Source organism: Hyla sarda, unplaced genomic scaffold (genome assembly GCF_029499605.1).
Source record: "Hyla sarda isolate aHylSar1 unplaced genomic scaffold, aHylSar1.hap1 scaffold_1935, whole genome shotgun sequence".
Lineage (NCBI taxonomy): Eukaryota > Metazoa > Chordata > Amphibia > Anura > Hylidae > Hyla > Hyla sarda.
Genome location: NW_026608591.1, coordinates 40,256 through 61,722, shown reverse-complemented (window position 1 = coordinate 61,722; position 21,467 = coordinate 40,256). Strand labels below are relative to the sequence as shown.

General features: G+C 45.9%; 9 non-coding genes across 9 annotated transcripts; all 9 read left to right on the top strand.

Annotated features, from left to right (window-relative positions):
* The first annotated feature begins 1,879 nt into the window (after positions 1–1,879).
* Positions 1,880–2,071, top strand: LOC130316535 (U2 spliceosomal RNA). Its single transcript, XR_008863844.1, has one exon. It is a non-coding gene; the product is annotated as a U2 spliceosomal RNA (small nuclear RNA).
* A 2,092-nt stretch (positions 2,072–4,163) lies between these two features.
* Positions 4,164–4,353, top strand: LOC130316536 (U2 spliceosomal RNA). The gene has a single exon (XR_008863845.1). It is a non-coding gene; the product is annotated as a U2 spliceosomal RNA (small nuclear RNA).
* Positions 4,354–6,443: 2,090 nt separating this feature from the next.
* LOC130316534 (U2 spliceosomal RNA) lies at positions 6,444–6,634 on the top strand. Its single transcript, XR_008863843.1, has one exon. It is a non-coding gene; the product is annotated as a U2 spliceosomal RNA (small nuclear RNA).
* A 2,091-nt stretch (positions 6,635–8,725) lies between these two features.
* On the top strand, positions 8,726–8,916 carry LOC130316533 (U2 spliceosomal RNA). Its single transcript, XR_008863842.1, has one exon. It is a non-coding gene; the product is annotated as a U2 spliceosomal RNA (small nuclear RNA).
* Positions 8,917–11,005: 2,089 nt separating this feature from the next.
* LOC130316532 (U2 spliceosomal RNA) lies at positions 11,006–11,196 on the top strand. Its single transcript, XR_008863841.1, has one exon. It is a non-coding gene; the product is annotated as a U2 spliceosomal RNA (small nuclear RNA).
* A 2,080-nt stretch (positions 11,197–13,276) lies between these two features.
* On the top strand, positions 13,277–13,467 carry LOC130316531 (U2 spliceosomal RNA). Its single transcript, XR_008863840.1, has one exon. It is a non-coding gene; the product is annotated as a U2 spliceosomal RNA (small nuclear RNA).
* Positions 13,468–15,555: 2,088 nt separating this feature from the next.
* On the top strand, positions 15,556–15,748 carry LOC130316537 (U2 spliceosomal RNA). Its single transcript, XR_008863846.1, has one exon. It is a non-coding gene; the product is annotated as a U2 spliceosomal RNA (small nuclear RNA).
* Positions 15,749–17,836: 2,088 nt separating this feature from the next.
* On the top strand, positions 17,837–18,027 carry LOC130316530 (U2 spliceosomal RNA). Its single transcript, XR_008863839.1, has one exon. It is a non-coding gene; the product is annotated as a U2 spliceosomal RNA (small nuclear RNA).
* A 2,092-nt stretch (positions 18,028–20,119) lies between these two features.
* On the top strand, positions 20,120–20,310 carry LOC130316527 (U2 spliceosomal RNA). Its single transcript, XR_008863837.1, has one exon. It is a non-coding gene; the product is annotated as a U2 spliceosomal RNA (small nuclear RNA).
* Positions 20,311–21,467: the final 1,157 nt, after the last annotated feature.

The window sequence follows — 21,467 nt, the reverse complement described above, 5'->3', positions numbered from 1 at the left end:
TTCCTTAATTGGATCATTTGAGTAGCCAGCACACCTGTGCAGGTAGGGCATGACATGATAGGCAGCTGCCTTGATAGCGGGTGGGTGCTGAATGTTCCTAATTGACAAAATAAGATTAATGCTTATGAAGAAATATAAAATCTCATCCTTCCCCAATATCGCGCCACACCCCTACCCCTTAATTCCCTGGTTGAACGTGATGGACATATGTCTTTTTTCGACCGTACTAACTATGTAACTATGTAACATAACATGGGGGGGGGGGGTCTCCTGGCTGTTCACACAGGTGTGTCATTGCTGTACATTGACCATGCATTGCTTCTGTGGTATTGCAAAGGCAAAGACAAATGCTTCCAGCCATCCATTGCACTAATGGATTGGTCATCAGCTGGCTGTCTATGTCCCGCATCAATATAGACCAAAGTACAGAGGGTTAGGCTATGCTATTGTGCACCTACCTGATGCATCAGAAGGTGCGAGGCCCTTGCTAAATTCTGTGCACAGACTTTGAGATCTATGCTTTAGACTGTATCTAAACCTGCTCCAACATGGACTGACATTCTGGCCTACTTTCAGCCGATGCGACTTGTCTGTCGCTGAACAGTCGCTTTTTATGTATTCAGCACCTATGTATAATGGTTGTAAAAATGCTCTAGAAGCTAAAGTCGCAGAAATGTCACACATATTTGGCCTGCAACTTTCTGTGCGACAAATTCAGACAGGAAAAATCAGTATAAATCCTTAGAAAATTATCCCCCAGTGTCTCCATCTGCTGGCGGTATTGAATAAGCATTGCTGCACTGATGGGGGTATGCATTAGACGAAAAAAAAGAAGAAAAGAAGAATAATACGCCCAGAAAAGAGGCGAAAAGGAGAAAAACGTAAAAAAACGTGAAAAAAAAGTAAGAGGAAGAGAAGGGAAAAAAAGGTGGAAATGGGTTTAAAAGTGATTTCGGCGGAGAAATATATATATATATATATATATATATATATATATATATATATATGCGCACACACACACATAGATATAAACGTATTCTCCGTTGAGATATTGCAGCCGCTGCTGTGTCCAGGCCCAGGAGCCTTAGCACTGTGCTGTGATGTCACTCAATACCACTGACATCACTAGGTGTAAACAACATCTCTCCTTTGCTGTGTATGTGACTATGGAGCTGTTTGGTGATGTCGTCTATTACGGCCTTCATAGAAGCAACAGGAGATTGTTGCATCCATCTTGAACCCTCAGAACTACAGTGCTATGATGTCACTCACTTCCACAGGCCTTGCAGAGTGTAAACAACAACAACCCAGCTTTGTTGTGTATGTAACCAAAGGGATTTGTGATGTCACCTAGAACCTTCACAGCAGCGACAGCTTTATGAGGAGCATCAGCACTGCTCTGCCTGAGCAGAACCATCACCGCCATAGGTTGTCAAATAACCCGGATTTAACCCACACAGGTAAGTCCAATGGGGTGCAGGCATGTCCTCTATGCTTACAGCTTCCCGTGGGTGTTGGTTTGATACCGTTTGGGGACAGCCAAGGAGGCATCTGCAGGCAACAAAGGTAGGTGTGTGCTTGTGAGTGTGTTTCCTATGCAGATCCTAAGCCCAGTGTCACATGCAAGTAGGAGGAGTAAGAAGGGTTCCTGGCAAATCCGGGTTATGGATTGCATTTAAAAAGGCCCCGTGGGAGTGCAATGGGCCCCTGTCTTGCTGCTTAGCAATAATGGTATGGGTTTAGGTTCTGCTGTGTGTACTGGTGGTTGACTGCCCCCCAGCCCAGAGTGTGCATGGAAAATTGTCTGGCAGCCTCCCTGACAGCAAGCAGTGATAGTGCCCATGAAGGGGACCTTGTTGGGCCCGCCCCTTTCACGGTTATCGCTTCTCGGCCTTTTGGCTAAGATCAAGTGTAGTATCTGTTCTTATCAGTTTAATATCTGATACGTCCCCTATCTGGGGACCATATATTAAATGGATTTTTGAGAACGGGGGGCCGATTTCGAAGCTTGCTTCCGTCGCCCTATGCATTGACCCGATATGGCAGTATCTTCGGGTACAGTGCACCACCCCCTTACAGGGTTAAAAAGAAAGATTCCTACTTTCATTGCTACCTGCTTGCTGGCTAGCCAGCTAGCCAGCCCTGTGGGCCTTGCTGCTGCTGCAGCCAAAAAACAAAAGGTGGTGCTGCTGCTGCTTCTTCTGCTGCTTCTGCTTCTGCTTGTGTCTGGCCCCTGTTGGAGCGTCCAGGCACAGGACTTCTGCTGCTGCTGACTAAATGGCCTCCTTAATTGGATCATTTGAGTAGCCAGCACACCTGTGCAGGTAGGGCATGACATGATAGGCAGCTGCCTTGATAGCGGGTGGGTGCTGAATGTTCCTAATTGACAAAATAAGATTAATGCTTATGAAGAAATATAAAATCTCATCCCTTCCCCAATATCGCGCCACACCCCTACCCCTTAATTCCCTGGTTGAACGTGATGGACATATGTCTTTTTTCGACCGTACTAACTATGTAACTATGTAACATAACATGGGGGGGGGGGGTCTCCTGGCTGTTCACACAGGTGTGTCATTGCTGTACATTGACCATGCATTGCTTCTGTGGTATTGCAAAGGCAAAGACAAATGCTTCCAGCCATCCATTGCACTAATGGATTGGTCATCAGCTGGCTGTCTATGTCCCGCATCAATATAGACCAAAGTACAGAGGGTTAGGCTATGCTATTGTGCACCTACCTGATGCATCAGAAGGTGCGAGGCCCTTGCTAAATTCTGTGCACAGACTTTGAGATCTATGCTTTAGACTGTATCTAAACCTGCTCCAACATGGACTGACATTCTGGCCTACTTTCAGCCGATGCGACTTGTCTGTCGCTGAACAGTCGCTTTTTATGTATTCAGCACCTATGTATAATGTTGTAAAAATGCTCTAGAAGCTAAAGTCGCAGAAATGTCACACATATTTGGCCTGCAACTTTCTGTGCGACAAATTCAGACAGGAAAAATCAGTATAAATCCTTAGAAAATTATCCCCCAGTGTCTCCATCTGCTGGCGGTATTGAATAAGCATTGCTGCACTGATGGGGTATGCATTAGACGAAAAAAAAGAAGAAAAAGAAGAATAATACGCCCAGAAAAGAGGCGAAAAGGAGAAAAACGTAAAAAAACGTGAAAAAAAAGTAAGAGGAAGAGAAGGGAAAAAAAGGTGGAAATGGGTTTAAAAGTGATTTCGGCGGAGAAATATATATATATATATATATATATATATATATATATATATATATATGCGCACACACACACATAGATATAAACGTATTCTCCGTTGAGATATTGCAGCCGCTGCTGTGTCCAGGCCCAGGAGCCTTAGCACTGTGCTGTGATGTCACTCAATACCACTGACATCACTAGGTGTAAACAACATCTCTCCTTTGCTGTGTATGTGACTATGGAGCTGTTTGGTGATGTCGTCTATTACGGCCTTCATAGAAGCAACAGGAGATTGTTGCATCCATCTTGAACCCTCAGAACTACAGTGCTATGATGTCACTCACTTCCACAGGCCTTGCAGAGTGTAAACAACAACAACCCAGCTTTGTTGTGTATGTAACCAAAGGGATTTGTGATGTCACCTAGAACCTTCACAGCAGCGACAGCTTTATGAGGAGCATCAGCACTGCTCTGCCTGAGCAGAACCATCACCGCCATAGGTTGTCAAATAACCCGGATTTAACCCACACAGGTAAGTCCAATGGGGTGCAGGCATGTCCTCTATGCTTACAGCTTCCCGTGGGTGTTGGTTTGATACCGTTTGGGGACAGCCAAGGAGGCATCTGCAGGCAACAAAGGTAGGTGTGTGCTTGTGAGTGTGTTTCCTATGCAGATCCTAAGCCCAGTGTCACATGCAAGTAGGAGGAGTAAGAAGGGTTCCTGGCAAATCCGGGTTATGGATTGCATTTAAAAAGGCCCCGTGGGAGTGCAATGGGCCCCTGTCTTGCTGCTTAGCAATAATGGTATGGGTTTAGGTTCTGCTGTGTGTACTGGTGGTTGACTGCCCCCCAGCCCAGAGTGTGCATGGAAAATTGTCTGGCAGCCTCCCTGACAGCAAGCAGTGATAGTGCCCATGAAGGGGACCTTGTTGGGCCCGCCCCTTTCACGGTTATCGCTTCTCGGCCTTTTGGCTAAGATCAAGTGTAGTATCTGTTCTTATCAGTTTAATATCTGATACGTCCCCTATCGGGGACCATATATTAAATGGATTTTTGAGAACGGGGGCCGATTTCGAAGCTTGCTTCCGTCGCCCTATGCATTGACCCGATATGGCAGTATCTTCGGGTACAGTGCACCACCCCCTTACAGGGTTAAAAAGAAAGATTCCTACTTTCATTGCTACCTGCTTGCTGGCTAGCCAGCTAGCCAGCCCTGTGGGCCTTGCTGCTGCTGCAGCCAAAAAACAAAAGGTGGTGCTGCTGCTGCTTCTTCTGCTGCTTCTGCTTCTGCTTGTGTCTGGCCCCTGTTGGAGCGTCCAGGCACAGGACTTCTGCTGCTGCTGACTAAATGGCCTCCTTAATTGGATCATTTGAGTAGCCAGCACACCTGTGCAGGTAGGGCATGACATGATAGGCAGCTGCCTTGATAGCGGGTGGGTGCTGAATGTTCCTAATTGACAAAATAAGATTAATGCTTATGAAGAAATATAAAATCTCATCCCTTCCCCAATATCGCGCCACACCCCTACCCCTTAATTCCCTGGTTGAACGTGATGGACATATGTCTTTTTTCGACCGTACTAACTATGTAACTATGTAACATAACATGGGGGGGGGGGGTCTCCTGGCTGTTCACACAGGTGTGTCATTGCTGTACATTGACCATGCATTGCTTCTGTGGTATTGCAAAGGCAAAGACAAATGCTTCCAGCCATCCATTGCACTAATGGATTGGTCATCAGCTGGCTGTCTATGTCCCGCATCAATATAGACCAAAGTACAGAGGGTTAGGCTATGCTATTGTGCACCTACCTGATGCATCAGAAGGTGCGAGGCCCTTGCTAAATTCTGTGCACAGACTTTGAGATCTATGCTTTAGACTGTATCTAAACCTGCTCCAACATGGACTGACATTCTGGCCTACTTTCAGCCGATGCGACTTGTCTGTCGCTGAACAGTCGCTTTTTATGTATTCAGCACCTATGTATAATGTTGTAAAAATGCTCTAGAAGCTAAAGTCGCAGAAATGTCACACATATTTGGCCTGCAACTTTCTGTGCGACAAATTCAGACAGGAAAAATCAGTATAAATCCTTAGAAAATTATCCCCCAGTGTCTCCATCTGCTGGCGGTATTGAATAAGCATTGCTGCACTGATGGGGTATGCATTAGACGAAAAAAAAGAAGAAAAAGAAGAATAATACGCCCAGAAAAGAGGCGAAAAGGAGAAAAACGTAAAAAAACGTGAAAAAAAAGTAAGAGGAAGAGAAGGGAAAAAAAGGTGGAAATGGGTTTAAAAGTGATTTCGGCGGAGAAATATATATATATATATATATATATATATATATATATATATATATGCGCACACACACACATAGATATAAACGTATTCTCCGTTGAGATATTGCAGCCGCTGCTGTGTCCAGGCCCAGGAGCCTTAGCACTGTGCTGTGATGTCACTCAATACCACTGACATCACTAGGTGTAAACAACATCTCTCCTTTGCTGTGTATGTGACTATGGAGCTGTTTGGTGATGTCGTCTATTACGGCCTTCATAGAAGCAACAGGAGATTGTTGCATCCATCTTGAACCCTCAGAACTACAGTGCTATGATGTCACTCACTTCCACAGGCCTTGCAGAGTGTAAACAACAACAACCCAGCTTTGTTGTGTATGTAACCAAAGGGATTTGTGATGTCACCTAGAACCTTCACAGCAGCGACAGCTTTATGAGGAGCATCAGCACTGCTCTGCCTGAGCAGAACCATCACCGCCATAGGTTGTCAAATAACCCGGATTTAACCCACACAGGTAAGTCCAATGGGGTGCAGGCATGTCCTCTATGCTTACAGCTTCCCGTGGGTGTTGGTTTGATACCGTTTGGGGACAGCCAAGGAGGCATCTGCAGGCAACAAAGGTAGGTGTGTGCTTGTGAGTGTGTTTCCTATGCAGATCCTAAGCCCAGTGTCACATGCAAGTAGGAGGAGTAAGAAGGGTTCCTGGCAAATCCGGGTTATGGATTGCATTTAAAAAGGCCCCGTGGGAGTGCAATGGGCCCCTGTCTTGCTGCTTAGCAATAATGGTATGGGTTTAGGTTCTGCTGTGTGTACTGGTGGTTGACTGCCCCCCAGCCCAGAGTGTGCATGGAAAATTGTCTGGCAGCCTCCCTGACAGCAAGCAGTGATAGTGCCCATGAAGGGGACCTTGTTGGGCCCGCCCCTTTCACGGTTATCGCTTCTCGGCCTTTTGGCTAAGATCAAGTGTAGTATCTGTTCTTATCAGTTTAATATCTGATACGTCCCCTATCTGGGGACCATATATTAAATGGATTTTTGAGAACGGGGGCCGATTTCGAAGCTTGCTTCCGTCGCCCTATGCATTGACCCGATATGGCAGTATCTTCGGGTACAGTGCACCACCCCCTTACAGGGTTAAAAAGAAAGATTCCTACTTTCATTGCTACCTGCTTGCTGGCTAGCCAGCTAGCCAGCCCTGTGGGCCTTGCTGCTGCTGCAGCCAAAAAACAAAAGGTGGTGCTGCTGCTGCTTCTTCTGCTGCTTCTGCTTCTGCTTGTGTCTGGCCCCTGTTGGAGCGTCCAGGCACAGGACTTCTGCTGCTGCTGACTAAATGGCCTCCTTAATTGGATCATTTGAGTAGCCAGCACACCTGTGCAGGTAGGGCATGACATGATAGGCAGCTGCCTTGATAGCGGGTGGGTGCTGAATGTTCCTAATTGACAAAATAAGATTAATGCTTATGAAGAAATATAAAATCTCATCCCTTCCCCAATATCGCGCCACACCCCTACCCCTTAATTCCCTGGTTGAACGTGATGGACATATGTCTTTTTTCGACCGTACTAACTATGTAACTATGTAACATAACATGGGGGGGGGGGTCTCCTGGCTGTTCACACAGGTGTGTCATTGCTGTACATTGACCATGCATTGCTTCTGTGGTATTGCAAAGGCAAAGACAAATGCTTCCAGCCATCCATTGCACTAATGGATTGGTCATCAGCTGGCTGTCTATGTCCCGCATCAATATAGACCAAAGTACAGAGGGTTAGGCTATGCTATTGTGCACCTACCTGATGCATCAGAAGGTGCGAGGCCCTTGCTAAATTCTGTGCACAGACTTTGAGATCTATGCTTTAGACTGTATCTAAACCTGCTCCAACATGGACTGACATTCTGGCCTACTTTCAGCCGATGCGACTTGTCTGTCGCTGAACAGTCGCTTTTTATGTATTCAGCACCTATGTATAATGTTGTAAAAATGCTCTAGAAGCTAAAGTCGCAGAAATGTCACACATATTTGGCCTGCAACTTTCTGTGCGACAAATTCAGACAGGAAAAATCAGTATAAATCCTTAGAAAATTATCCCCCAGTGTCTCCATCTGCTGGCGGTATTGAATAAGCATTGCTGCACTGATGGGGTATGCATTAGACGAAAAAAAAGAAGAAAAAGAAGAATAATACGCCCAGAAAAGAGGCGAAAAGGAGAAAAACGTAAAAAAACGTGAAAAAAAAGTAAGAGGAAGAGAAGGGAAAAAAAGGTGGAAATGGGTTTAAAAGTGATTTCGGCGGAGAAATATATATATATATATATATATATATATATATATATATATATATATGCGCACACACACACATAGATATAAACGTATTCTCCGTTGAGATATTGCAGCCGCTGCTGTGTCCAGGCCCAGGAGCCTTAGCACTGTGCTGTGATGTCACTCAATACCACTGACATCACTAGGTGTAAACAACATCTCTCCTTTGCTGTGTATGTGACTATGGAGCTGTTTGGTGATGTCGTCTATTACGGCCTTCATAGAAGCAACAGGAGATTGTTGCATCCATCTTGAACCCTCAGAACTACAGTGCTATGATGTCACTCACTTCCACAGGCCTTGCAGAGTGTAAACAACAACAACCCAGCTTTGTTGTGTATGTAACCAAAGGGATTTGTGATGTCACCTAGAACCTTCACAGCAGCGACAGCTTTATGAGGAGCATCAGCACTGCTCTGCCTGAGCAGAACCATCACCGCCATAGGTTGTCAAATAACCCGGATTTAACCCACACAGGTAAGTCCAATGGGGTGCAGGCATGTCCTCTATGCTTACAGCTTCCCGTGGGTGTTGGTTTGATACCGTTTGGGGACAGCCAAGGAGGCATCTGCAGGCAACAAAGGTAGGTGTGTGCTTGTGAGTGTGTTTCCTATGCAGATCCTAAGCCCAGTGTCACATGCAAGTAGGAGGAGTAAGAAGGGTTCCTGGCAAATCCGGGTTATGGATTGCATTTAAAAAGGCCCCGTGGGAGTGCAATGGGCCCCTGTCTTGCTGCTTAGCAATAATGGTATGGGTTTAGGTTCTGCTGTGTGTACTGGTGGTTGACTGCCCCCCAGCCCAGAGTGTGCATGGAAAATTGTCTGGCAGCCTCCCTGACAGCAAGCAGTGATAGTGCCCATGAAGGGGACCTTGTTGGGCCCGCCCCTTTCACGGTTATCGCTTCTCGGCCTTTTGGCTAAGATCAAGTGTAGTATCTGTTCTTATCAGTTTAATATCTGATACGTCCCCTATCTGGGGACCATATATTAAATGGATTTTTGAGAACGGGGGCCGATTTCGAAGCTTGCTTCCGTCGCCCTATGCATTGACCCGATATGGCAGTATCTTCGGGTACAGTGCACCACCCCCTTACAGGGTTAAAAAGAAAGATTCCTACTTTCATTGCTACCTGCTTGCTGGCTAGCCAGCTAGCCAGCCCTGTGGGCCTTGCTGCTGCTGCAGCCAAAAAACAAAAGGTGGTGCTGCTGCTGCTTCTTCTGCTGCTTCTGCTTCTGCTTGTGTCTGGCCCCTGTTGGAGCGTCCAGGCACAGGACTTCTGCTGCTGCTGACTAAATGGCCTCCTTAATTGGATCATTTGAGTAGCCAGCACACCTGTGCAGGTAGGGCATGACATGATAGGCAGCTGCCTTGATAGCGGGTGGGTGCTGAATGTTCCTAATTGACAAAATAAGATTAATGCTTATGAAGAAATATAAAATCTCATCCCTTCCCCAATATCGCGCCACACCCCTACCCCTTAATTCCCTGGTTGAACGTGATGGACATATGTCTTTTTTCGACCGTACTAACTATGTAACTATGTAACATAACATGGGGGGGGGGGGGTCTCCTGGCTGTTCACACAGGTGTGTCATTGCTGTACATTGACCATGCATTGCTTCTGTGGTATTGCAAAGGCAAAGACAAATGCTTCCAGCCATCCATTGCACTAATGGATTGGTCATCAGCTGGCTGTCTATGTCCCGCATCAATATAGACCAAAGTACAGAGGGTTAGGCTATGCTATTGTGCACCTACCTGATGCATCAGAAGGTGCGAGGCCCTTGCTAAATTCTGTGCACAGACTTTGAGATCTATGCTTTAGACTGTATCTAAACCTGCTCCAACATGGACTGACATTCTGGCCTACTTTCAGCCGATGCGACTTGTCTGTCGCTGAACAGTCGCTTTTTATGTATTCAGCACCTATGTATAATGTTGTAAAAATGCTCTAGAAGCTAAAGTCGCAGAAATGTCACACATATTTGGCCTGCAACTTTCTGTGCGACAAATTCAGACAGGAAAAATCAGTATAAATCCTTAGAAAATTATCCCCCAGTGTCTCCATCTGCTGGCGGTATTGAATAAGCATTGCTGCACTGATGGGGTATGCATTAGACGAAAAAAAAGAAGAAAAAGAAGAATAATACGCCCAGAAAAGAGGCGAAAAGGAGAAAAACGTAAAAAAACGTGAAAAAAAAGTAAGAGGAAGAGAAGGGAAAAAAAGGTGGAAATGGGTTTAAAAGTGATTTCGGCGGAGAAATATATATATATATATATATATATATATATATATATATATATGCGCACACACACACATAGATATAAACGTATTCTCCGTTGAGATATTGCAGCCGCTGCTGTGTCCAGGCCCAGGAGCCTTAGCACTGTGCTGTGATGTCACTCAATACCACTGACATCACTAGGTGTAAACAACATCTCTCCTTTGCTGTGTATGTGACTATGGAGCTGTTTGGTGATGTCGTCTATTACGGCCTTCATAGAAGCAACAGGAGATTGTTGCATCCATCTTGAACCCTCAGAACTACAATGCTATGATGTCACTCACTTCCACAGGCCTTGCAGAGTGTAAACAACAACAACCCAGCTTTGTTGTGTATGTAACCAAAGGGATTTGTGATGTCACCTAGAACCTTCACAGCAGCGACAGCTTTATGAGGAGCATCAGCACTGCTCTGCCTGAGCAGAACCATCACCGCCATAGGTTGTCAAATAACCCGGATTTAACCCACACAGGTAAGTCCAATGGGGTGCAGGCATGTCCTCTATGCTTACAGCTTCCCGTGGGTGTTGGTTTGATACCGTTTGGGGACAGCCAAGGAGGCATCTGCAGGCAACAAAGGTAGGTGTGTGCTTGTGAGTGTGTTTCCTATGCAGATCCTAAGCCCAGTGTCACATGCAAGTAGGAGGAGTAAGAAGGGTTCCTGGCAAATCCGGGTTATGGATTGCATTTAAAAAGGCCCCGTGGGAGTGCAATGGGCCCCTGTCTTGCTGCTTAGCAATAATGGTATGGGTTTAGGTTCTGCTGTGTGTACTGGTGGTTGACTGCCCCCCAGCCCAGAGTGTGCATGGAAAATTGTCTGGCAGCCTCCCTGACAGCAAGCAGTGATAGTGCCCATGAAGGGGACCTTGTTGGGCCCGCCCCTTTCACGGTTATCGCTTCTCGGCCTTTTGGCTAAGATCAAGTGTAGTATCTGTTCTTATCAGTTTAATATCTGATACGTCCCCTATCTGGGGACCATATATTAAATGGATTTTTGAGAACGGGGGCCGATTTCGAAGCTTGCTTCCGTCGCCCTATGCATTGACCCGATATGGCAGTATCTTCGGGTACAGTGCACCACCCCCTTACAGGGTTAAAAAGAAAGATTCCTACTTTCATTGCTACCTGCTTGCTGGCTAGCCAGCTAGCCAGCCCTGTGGGCCTTGCTGCTGCTGCAGCCAAAAAACAAAAGGTGGTGCTGCTGCTGCTTCTTCTGCTGCTTCTGCTTCTGCTTGTGTCTGGCCCCTGTTGGAGCGTCCAGGCACAGGACTTCTGCTGCTGCTGACTAAATGGCCTCCTTAATTGGATCATTTGAGTAGCCAGCACACCTGTGCAGGTAGGGCATGACATGATAGGCAGCTGCCTTGATAGCGGGTGGGTGCTGAATGTTCCTAATTGACAAAATAAGATTAATGCTTATGAAGAAATATAAAATCTCATCCCTTCCCCAATATCGCGCCACACCCCTACCCCTTAATTCCCTGGTTGAACGTGATGGACATATGTCTTTTTTCGACCGTACTAACTATGTAACTATGTAACATAACATGGGGGGGGGGTCTCCTGGCTGTTCACACAGGTGTGTCATTGCTGTACATTGACCATGCATTGCTTCTGTGGTATTGCAAAGGCAAAGACAAATGCTTCCAGCCATCCATTGCACTAATGGATTGGTCATCAGCTGGCTGTCTATGTCCCGCATCAATATAGACCAAAGTACGGCTATGCTATTGTGCACCTACTGATGCATCAGAAGGTGCGAGGCCCTTGCTAAATTCTGTGCACAGACTTTGAGATCTATGCTTTAGACTGTATCTAAACCTGCTCCAACATGGACTGACATTCTGGCCTACTTTCAGCCGATGCGACTTGTCTGTCGCTGAACAGTCGCTTTTTATGTATTCAGCACCTATGTATAATGTTGTAAAAATGCTCTAGAAGCTAAAGTCGCAGAAATGTCACACATATTTGGCCCTGCAACTTTCTGTGCGACAAATTCAGACAGAAAAATCAGTATAAATCCTTAGAAAATTATCCCCCAGTGTCTCCATCTGCTGGCGGTATTGAATAAGCATTGCTGCACTGATGGGGTATGCATTAGACGAAAAAAAAGAAGAAAAAGAAGAATAATACGCCCAGAAAAGAGGCGAAAAAGGAGAAAAAACGTAAAAAAAACGTGAAAAAAAAGTAAGAGGAAGAGAAGGGAAAAAAAGGTGGAAATGGGGTTTAAAAGTGATTTCGGCGGAGAAATATATATATATATATATATATATATATATATATATATATATGCGCACACACACACATAGATATAAACGTATTCTCCGTTGAGATATTGCAGCCGCTGCTGTGTCCAGGCCCAGGAGCCTTAGCACTGTGCTGTGATGTCACTCAATACCACTGACATCACTAGGTGTAAACAACATCTCTCCTTTGCTGTGTATGTGACTATGGAGCTGTTTGGTGATGTCGTCTATTACGGCCTTCATAGAAGCAACAGGAGATTGTTGCATCCATCTTGAACCCTCAGAACTACAGTGCTATGATGTCACTCACTTCCACAGGCCTTGCAGAGTGTAAACAACAACAACCCAGCTTTGTTGTGTATGTAACCAAAGGGATTTTGTGATGTCACCTAGAACCTTCACAGCAGCGACAGCTTTATGAGGAGCATCAGCACTGCTCTGCCTGAGCAGAACCATCACCGCCATAGGTTGTCAAATAACCCGGATTTAACCCACACAGGTAAGTCCAATGGGGTGCAGGCATGTCCTCTATGCTTACAGCTTCCCGTGGGTGTTGGTTGATACCGTTTGGGGACAGCCAAGGAGGCATCTGCAGGCAACAAAGGTAGGTGTGTGCTTGTGAGTGTGTTTCCTATGCAGATCCTAAGCCCAGTGTCACATGCAAGTAGGAGGAGTAAGAAGGGTTCCTGGCAAATCCGGGTTATGGATTGCATTTAAAAAGGCCCCGTGGGAGTGCAATGGGCCCCTGTCTTGCTGCTTAGCAATAATGGTATGGGTTTAGGTTCTGCTGTGTGTACTGGTGGTTGACTGCCCCCCAGCCCAGAGTGTGCATGGAAAATTGTCTGGCAGCCTCCCTGACAGCAAGCAGTGATAGTGCCCATGAAGGGGACCTTGTTGGGCCCGCCCCTTTCACGGTTATCGCTTCTCGGCCTTTTGGCTAAGATCAAGTGTAGTATCTGTTCTTATCAGTTTAATATCTGATACGTCCCCTATCTGGGGACCATATATTAAATGGATTTTTGAGAACGGGGGCCGATTTCGAAGCTTGCTTCCGTCGCCCTATGCATTGACCCGATATGGCAGTATCTTCGGGTACAGTGCACCACCCCCTTACAGGGGTTAAAAAGAAAGATTCCTACTTTCATTGCTACCTGCTTGCTGGCTAGCCAGCTAGCCAGCCCTGTGGGCCTTGCTGCTGCTGCAGCCAAAAAACAAAAGGTGGTGCTGCTGCTGCTTCTTCTGCTGCTTCTGCTTCTGCTTGTGTCTGGCCCCTGTTGGAGCGTCCAGGCACAGGACTTCTGCTGCTGCTGACTAAATGGCCTCCTTAATTGGATCATTTGAGTAGCCAGCACACCTGTGCAGGTAGGGCATGACATGATAGGCAGCTGCCTTGATAGCGGGTGGGTGCTGAATGTTCCTAATTGACAAAATAAGATTAATGCTTATGAAGAAATATAAAATCTCATCCCTTCCCCAATATCGCGCCACACCCCTACCCCTTAATTCCCTGGTTGAACGTGATGGACATATGTCTTTTTTCGACCGTACTAACTATGTAACTATGTAACATAACATGGGGGGGGGGTCTCCTGGCTGTTCACACAGGTGTGTCATTGCTGTACATTGACCATGCATTGCTTCTGTGGTATTGCAAAGGCAAAGACAAATGCTTCCAGCCATCCATTGCACTAATGGATTGGTCATCAGCTGGCTGTCTATGTCCCGCATCAATATAGACCAAAGTACAGAGGGTTAGGCTATGCTATTGTGCACCTACCTGATGCATCAGAAGGTGCGAGGCCCTTGCTAAATTCTGTGCACAGACTTTTGAGATCTATGCTTTAGACTGTATCTAAACCTGCTCCAACATGGACTGGACATTCTGGCCTACTTTCAGCCGATGCGACTTGTCTGTCGCTGAACAGTCGCTTTTTATGTATTCAGCACCTATGTATAATGTTGTAAAAATGCTCTAGAAGCTAAAGTCGCAGAAATGTCACACATATTTGGCCTGCAACTTTCTGTGCGACAAATTCAGACAGGAAAAATCAGTATAAATCCTTAGAAAATTATCCCCCAGTGTCTCCATCTGCTGGCGGTATTGAATAAGCATTGCTGCACTGATGGGGTATGCATTAGACGAAAAAAAAAGAAGAAAAAGAAGAATAATACGCCCAGAAAAGAGGCGAAAAGGAGAAAACGTAAAAAAAACGTGAAAAAAAAGTAAGAGGAAGAGAAGGGAAAAAAAGGTGAAATGGGTTTAAAAGTGATTTCGGCGGAGAAATATATATATATATATATATATATATATATATATATATATATGCGCACACACACATAGATATAAACGTATTCTCCGTTGAGATATTGCAGCCGCTGCTGTGTCCAGGCCCAGGAGCCTTAGCACTGTGCTGTGATGTCACTCAATACCACTGACATCACTAGGTGTAAACAACATCTCTCCTTTGCTGTGTATGTGACTATGGAGCTGTTTGGTGATGTCGTCTATTACGGCCTTCATAGAAGCAACAGGAGATTGTTGCATCCATCTTGAACCCTCAGAACTACAGTGCTATGATGTCACTCACTTCCACAGGCCTTGCAGAGTGTAAACAACAACAACCCAGCTTTGTTGTGTATGTAACCAAAGGGATTTGTGATGTCACCTAGAACCTTCACAGCAGCGACAGCTTTATGAGGAGCATCAGCACTGCTCTGCCTGAGCAGAACCATCACCGCCATAGGTTGTCAAATAACCCGGATTTAACCCACACAGGTAAGTCCAATGGGGTGCAGGCATGTCCTCTATGCTTACAGCTTCCCGTGGGTGTTGGTTTGATACCGTTTGGGGACAGCCAAGGAGGCATCTGCAGGCAACAAAGGTAGGTGTGTGCTTGTGAGTGTGTTTCCTATGCAGATCCTAAGCCCAGTGTCACATGCAAGTAGGAGGAGTAAGAAGGGTTCCTGGCAAATCCGGGTTATGGATTGCATTTAAAAAGGCCCCGTGGGAGTGCAATGGGCCCCTGTCTTGCTGCTTAGCAATAATGGTATGGGTTTAGGTTCTGCTGTGTGTACTGGTGGTTGACTGCCCCCCCAGCCCAGAGTGTGCATGGAAAATTGTCTGGCAGCCTCCCTGACAGCAAGCAGTGATAGTGCCCATGAAGGGGACCTTGTTGGGCCCGCCCCTTTCACGGTTATCGCTTCTCGGCCTTTTGGCTAAGATCAAGTGTAGTATCTGTTCTTATCAGTTTAATATCTGATACGTCCCCTATCTGGGGACCATATATTAAATGGATTTTTGAGAACGGGGGCCGATTTCGAAGCTTGCTTCCGTCGCCCTATGCATTGACCCGATATGGCAGTATCTCTTCGGGTACAGTGCACCACCCCCTTACAGGGTTAAAAAGAAAGATTCCTACTTTCATTGCTACCTGCTTGCTGGCTAGCCAGCTAGCCAGCCCTGTGGGCCTTGCTGCTGCTGCAGCCAAAAAACAAAAGGTGGTGCTGCTGCTGCTTCTTCTGCTGCTTCTGCTTCTGCTTGTGTCTGGCCCCTGTTGGAGCGTCCAGGCACAGGACTTCTGCTGCTGCTGACTAAATGGCCTCCTTAATTGGGATCATTTGAGTAGCCAGCACACCTGTGCAGGTAGGGCATGACATGATAGGCAGCTGCCTTGATAGCGGGTGGGTGCTGAATGTTCCTAATTGACAAAATAAGATTAATGCTTATGAAGAAATATAAAATCTCATCCCTTCCCCAATATCGCGCCACAACCCCTACCCCTTAATTCCCTGGTTGAACGTGATGGACATATGTCTTTTTTCGACCGTACTAACTATGTAACTATGTAACATAACATGGGGGGGGGGTCTCCTGGCTGTTCACACAGGTGTGTCATTGCTGTACATTGACCATGCATTGCTTCTGTGGTATTGCAAAGGCAAAGACAAATGCTTCCAGCCATCCATTGCACTAATGGATTGGTCATCAGCTGGCTGTCTATGTCCCGCATCAATATAGACCAAAGTACAGAGGGTTAGGCTATGCTATTGTGCACCTACCTGATGCATCAGAAGGTGCGAGGCCCTTGCTAAATTCTGTGCACAGACTTTGAGATCTATGCTTTAGACTGTATCTAAACCTGCTCCAACATGGACTGACATTCTGGCCTACTTTCAGCCGATGCGACTTGTCTGTCGCTGAACAGTCGCTTTTTATGTATTCAGCACCTATGTATAATGTTGTAAAAATGCTCTAGAAGCTAAAGTCGCAGAAATGTCACACATATTTGGCCTGCAACTTTCTGTGCGACAAATTCAGACAGGAAAAATCAGTATAAATCCTTAGAAAATTATCCCCCAGTGTCTCCATCTGCTGGCGGTATTGAATAAGCATTGCTGCACTGATGGGGTATGCATTAGACGAAAAAAAAGAAGAAAAAGAAGAATAATACGCCCAGAAAAGAGGCGAAAAGGAGAAAAACGTAAAAAAACGTGAAAAAAAAGTAAGAGGAAGAGAAGGGAAAAAAAGGTGGAAATGGGTTTAAAAGTGATTTCGGCGGAGAAATATATATATATATATATATATATATATATATATATATATATGCGCACACACACACATAGATATAAACGTATTCTCCGTTGAGATATTGCAGCCGCTGCTGTGTCCAGGCCCAGGAGCCTTAGCACTGTGCTGTGATGTCACTCAATACCACTGACATCACTAGGTGTAAACAACATCTCTCCTTTGCTGTGTATGTGACTATGGAGCTGTTTGGTGATGTCGTCTATTACGGCCTTCATAGAAGCAACAGGAGATTGTTGCATCCATCTTGAACCCTCAGAACTACAGTGCTATGATGTCACTCACTTCCACAGGCCTTGCAGAGTGTAAACAACAACAACCCAGCTTTGTTGTGTATGTAACCATAGGGATTTGTGATGTCACCTAGAACCTTCACAGCAGCGACAGCTTTATGAGGAGCATCAGCACTGCTCTGCCTGAGCAGAACCATCACCGCCATAGGTTGTCAAATAACCCGGATTTAACCCACACAGGTAAGTCCAATGGGGTGCAGGCATGTCCTCTATGCTTACAGCTTCCCGTGGGTGTTGGTTTGATACCGTTTGGGGACAGCCAAGGAGGCATCTGCAGGCAACAAAGGTAGGTGTGTGCTTGTGAGTGTGTTTCCTATGCAGATCCTAAGCCCAGTGTCACATGCAAGTAGGAGGAGTAAGAAGGGTTCCTGGCAAATCCGGGTTATGGATTGCATTTAAAAAGGCCCCGTGGGAGTGCAATGGGCCCCTGTCTTGCTGCTTAGCAATAATGGTATGGGTTTAGGTTCTGCTGTGTGTACTGGTGGTTGACTGCCCCCCAGCCCAGAGTGTGCATGGAAAATTGTCTGGCAGCCTCCCTGACAGCAAGCAGTGATAGTGCCCATGAAGGGGACCTTGTTGGGCCCGCCCCTTTCACGGTTATCGCTTCTCGGCCTTTTGGCTAAGATCAAGTGTAGTATCTGTTCTTATCAGTTTAATATCTGATACGTCCCCTATCTGGGGACCATATATTAAATGGATTTTTGAGAACGGGGGCCGATTTCGAAGCTTGCTTCCGTCGCCCTATGCATTGACCCGATATGGCAGTATCTTCGGGTACAGTGCACCACCCCCTTACAGGGTTAAAAAGAAAGATTCCTACTTTCATTGCTACCTGCTTGCTGGCTAGCCAGCTAGCCAGCCCTGTGGGCCTTGCTGCTGCTGCAGCCAAAAAACAAAAGGTGGTGCTGCTGCTGCTTCTTCTGCTGCTTCTGCTTCTGCTTGTGTCTGGCCCCTGTTGGAGCGTCCAGGCACAGGACTTCTGCTGCTGCTGACTAAATGGCCTCCTTAATTGGATCATTTGAGTAGCCAGCACACCTGTGCAGGTAGGGCATGACATGATAGGCAGCTGCCTTGATAGCGGGTGGGTGCTGAATGTTCCTAATTGACAAAATAAGATTAATGCTTATGAAGAAATATAAAATCTCATCCCTTCCCCAATATCGCGCCACACCCCTACCCCTTAATTCCCTGGTTGAACGTGATGGACATATGTCTTTTTTCGACCGTACTAACTATGTAACTATGTAACATAACATGGGGGGGGGGTCTCCTGGCTGTTCACACAGGTGTGTCATTGCTGTACATTGACCATGCATTGCTTCTGTGGTATTGCAAAGGCAAAGACAAATGCTTCCAGCCATCCATTGCACTAATGGATTGGTCATCAGCTGGCTGTCTATGTCCCGCATCAATATAGACCAAAGTACAGAGGGTTAGGCTATGCTATTGTGCACCTACCTGATGCATCAGAAGGTGCGAGGCCCTTGCTAAATTCTGTGCACAGACTTTGAGATCTATGCTTTAGACTGTATCTAAACCTGCTCCAACATGGACTGACATTCTGGCCTACTTTCAGCCGATGCGACTTGTCTGTCGCTGAACAGTCGCTTTTTATGTATTCAGCACCTATGTATAATGTTGTAAAAATGCTCTAGAAGCTAAAGTCGCAGAAATGTCACACATATTTGGCCTGCAACTTTCTGTGCGACAAATTCAGACAGGAAAAATCAGTATAAATCCTTAGAAAATTATCCCCCAGTGTCTCCATCTGCTGGCGGTATTGAATAAGCATTGCTGCACTGATGGGGTATGCATTAGACGAAAAAAAAGAAGAAAAAGAAGAATAATACGCCCAGAAAAGAGGCGAAAAGGAGAAAAACGTAAAAAAACGTGAAAAAAAAGTAAGAGGAAGAGAAGGGAAAAAAAGGTGGAAATGGGTTTAAAAGTGATTTCGGCGGAGAAATATATATATATATATATATATATATATATATATATATATATATATATGCGCACACACACACATAGATATAAACGTATTCTCCGTTGAGATATTGCAGCCGCTGCTGTGTCCAGGCCCAGGAGCCTTAGCACTGTGCTGTGATGTCACTCAATACCACTGACATCACTAGGTGTAAACAACATCTCTCCTTTGCTGTGTATGTGACTATGGAGCTGTTTGGTGATGTCGTCTATTACGGCCTTCATAGAAGCAACAGGAGATTGTTGCATCCATCTTGAACCCTCAGAACTACAGTGCTATGATGTCACTCACTTCCACAGGCCTTGCAGAGTGTAAACAACAACAACCCAGCTTTGTTGTGTATGTAACCAAAGGGATTTGTGATGTCACCTAGAACCTTCACAGCAGCGACAGCTTTATGAGGAGCATCAGCACTGCTCTGCCTGAGCAGAACCATCACCGCCATAGGTTGTCAAATAACCCGGATTTAACCCACACAGGTAAGTCCAATGGGGTGCAGGCATGTCCTCTATGCTTACAGCTTCCCGTGGGTGTTGGTTTGATACCGTTTGGGGACAGCCAAGGAGGCATCTGCAGGCAACAAAGGTAGGTGTGTGCTTGTGAGTGTGTTTCCTATGCAGATCCTAAGCCCAGTGTCACATGCAAGTAGGAGGAGTAAGAAGGGTTCCTGGCAAATCCGGGTTATGGATTGCATTTAAAAAGGCCCCGTGGGAGTGCAATGGGCCCCTGTCTTGCTGCTTAGCAATAATGGTATGGGTTTAGGTTCTGCTGTGTGTACTGGTGGTTGACTGCCCCCCAGCCCAGAGTGTGCATGGAAAATTGTCTGGCAGCCTCCCTGACAGCAAGCAGTGATAGTGCCCATGAAGGGGACCTTGTTGGGCCCGCCCCTTTCACGGTTATCGCTTCTCGGCCTTTTGGCTAAGATCAAGTGTAGTATCTGTTCTTATCAGTTTAATATCTGATACGTCCCCTATCTGGGGACCATATATTAAATGGATTTTTGAGAACGGGGGCCGATTTCGAAGCTTGCTTCCGTCGCCCTATGCATTGACCCGATATGGCAGTATCTTCGGGTACAGTGCACCACCCCCTTACAGGGTTAAAAAGAAAGATTCCTACTTTCATTGCTACCTGCTTGCTGGCTAGCCAGCTAGCCAGCCCTGTGGGCCTTGCTGCTGCTGCAGCCAAAAAACAAAAGGTGGTGCTGCTGCTGCTTCTTCTGCTGCTTCTGCTTCTGCTTGTGTCTGGCCCCTGTTGGAGCGTCCAGGCACAGGACTTCTGCTGCTGCTGACTAAATGGCCTCCTTAATTGGATCATTTGAGTAGCCAGCACACCTGTGCAGGTAGGGCATGACATGATAGGCAGCTGCCTTGATAGCGGGTGGGTGCTGAATGTTCCTAATTGACAAAATAAGATTAATGCTTATGAAGAAATATAAAATCTCATCCCTTCCCCAATATCGCGCCACACCCCTACCCCTTAATTCCCTGGTTGAACGTGATGGACATATGTCTTTTTTCGACCGTACTAACTATGTAACTATGTAACATAACATGGGGGGGGGGTCTCCTGGCTGTTCACACAGGTGTGTCATTGCTGTACATTGACCATGCATTGCTTCTGTGGTATTGCAAAGGCAAAGACAAATGCTTCCAGCCATCCATTGCACTAATGGATTGGTCATCAGCTGGCTGTCTATGTCCCGCATCAATATAGACCAAAGTACAGAGGGTTAGGCTATGCTATTGTGCACCTACCTGATGCATCAGAAGGTGCGAGGCCCTTGCTAAATTCTGTGCACAGACTTTGAGATCTATGCTTTAGACTGTATCTAAACCTGCTCCAACATGGACTGACATTCTGGCCTACTTTCAGCCGATGCGACTTGTCTGTCGCTGAACAGTCGCTTTTTTTGTATTCAGCACCTATGTATAATGTTGTAAAAATGCTCTAGAAGCTAAAGTCGCAGAAATGTCACACATATTTGGCCTGCAACTTTCTGTGCGACAAATTCAGACAGGAAAAATCAGTATAAATCCTTAGAAAATTATCCCCCAGTGTCTCCATCTGCTGGCGGTATTGAATAAGCATTGCTGCACTGATGGGGTATGCATTAGACGAAAAAAAAGAAGAAAAAGAAGAATAATACGCCCAGAAAAGAGGCGAAAAGGAGAAAAACGTAAAAAAACGTGAAAAAAAAGTAAGAGGAAGAGAAGGGAAAAAAAGGTGGAAATGGGTTTAAAAGT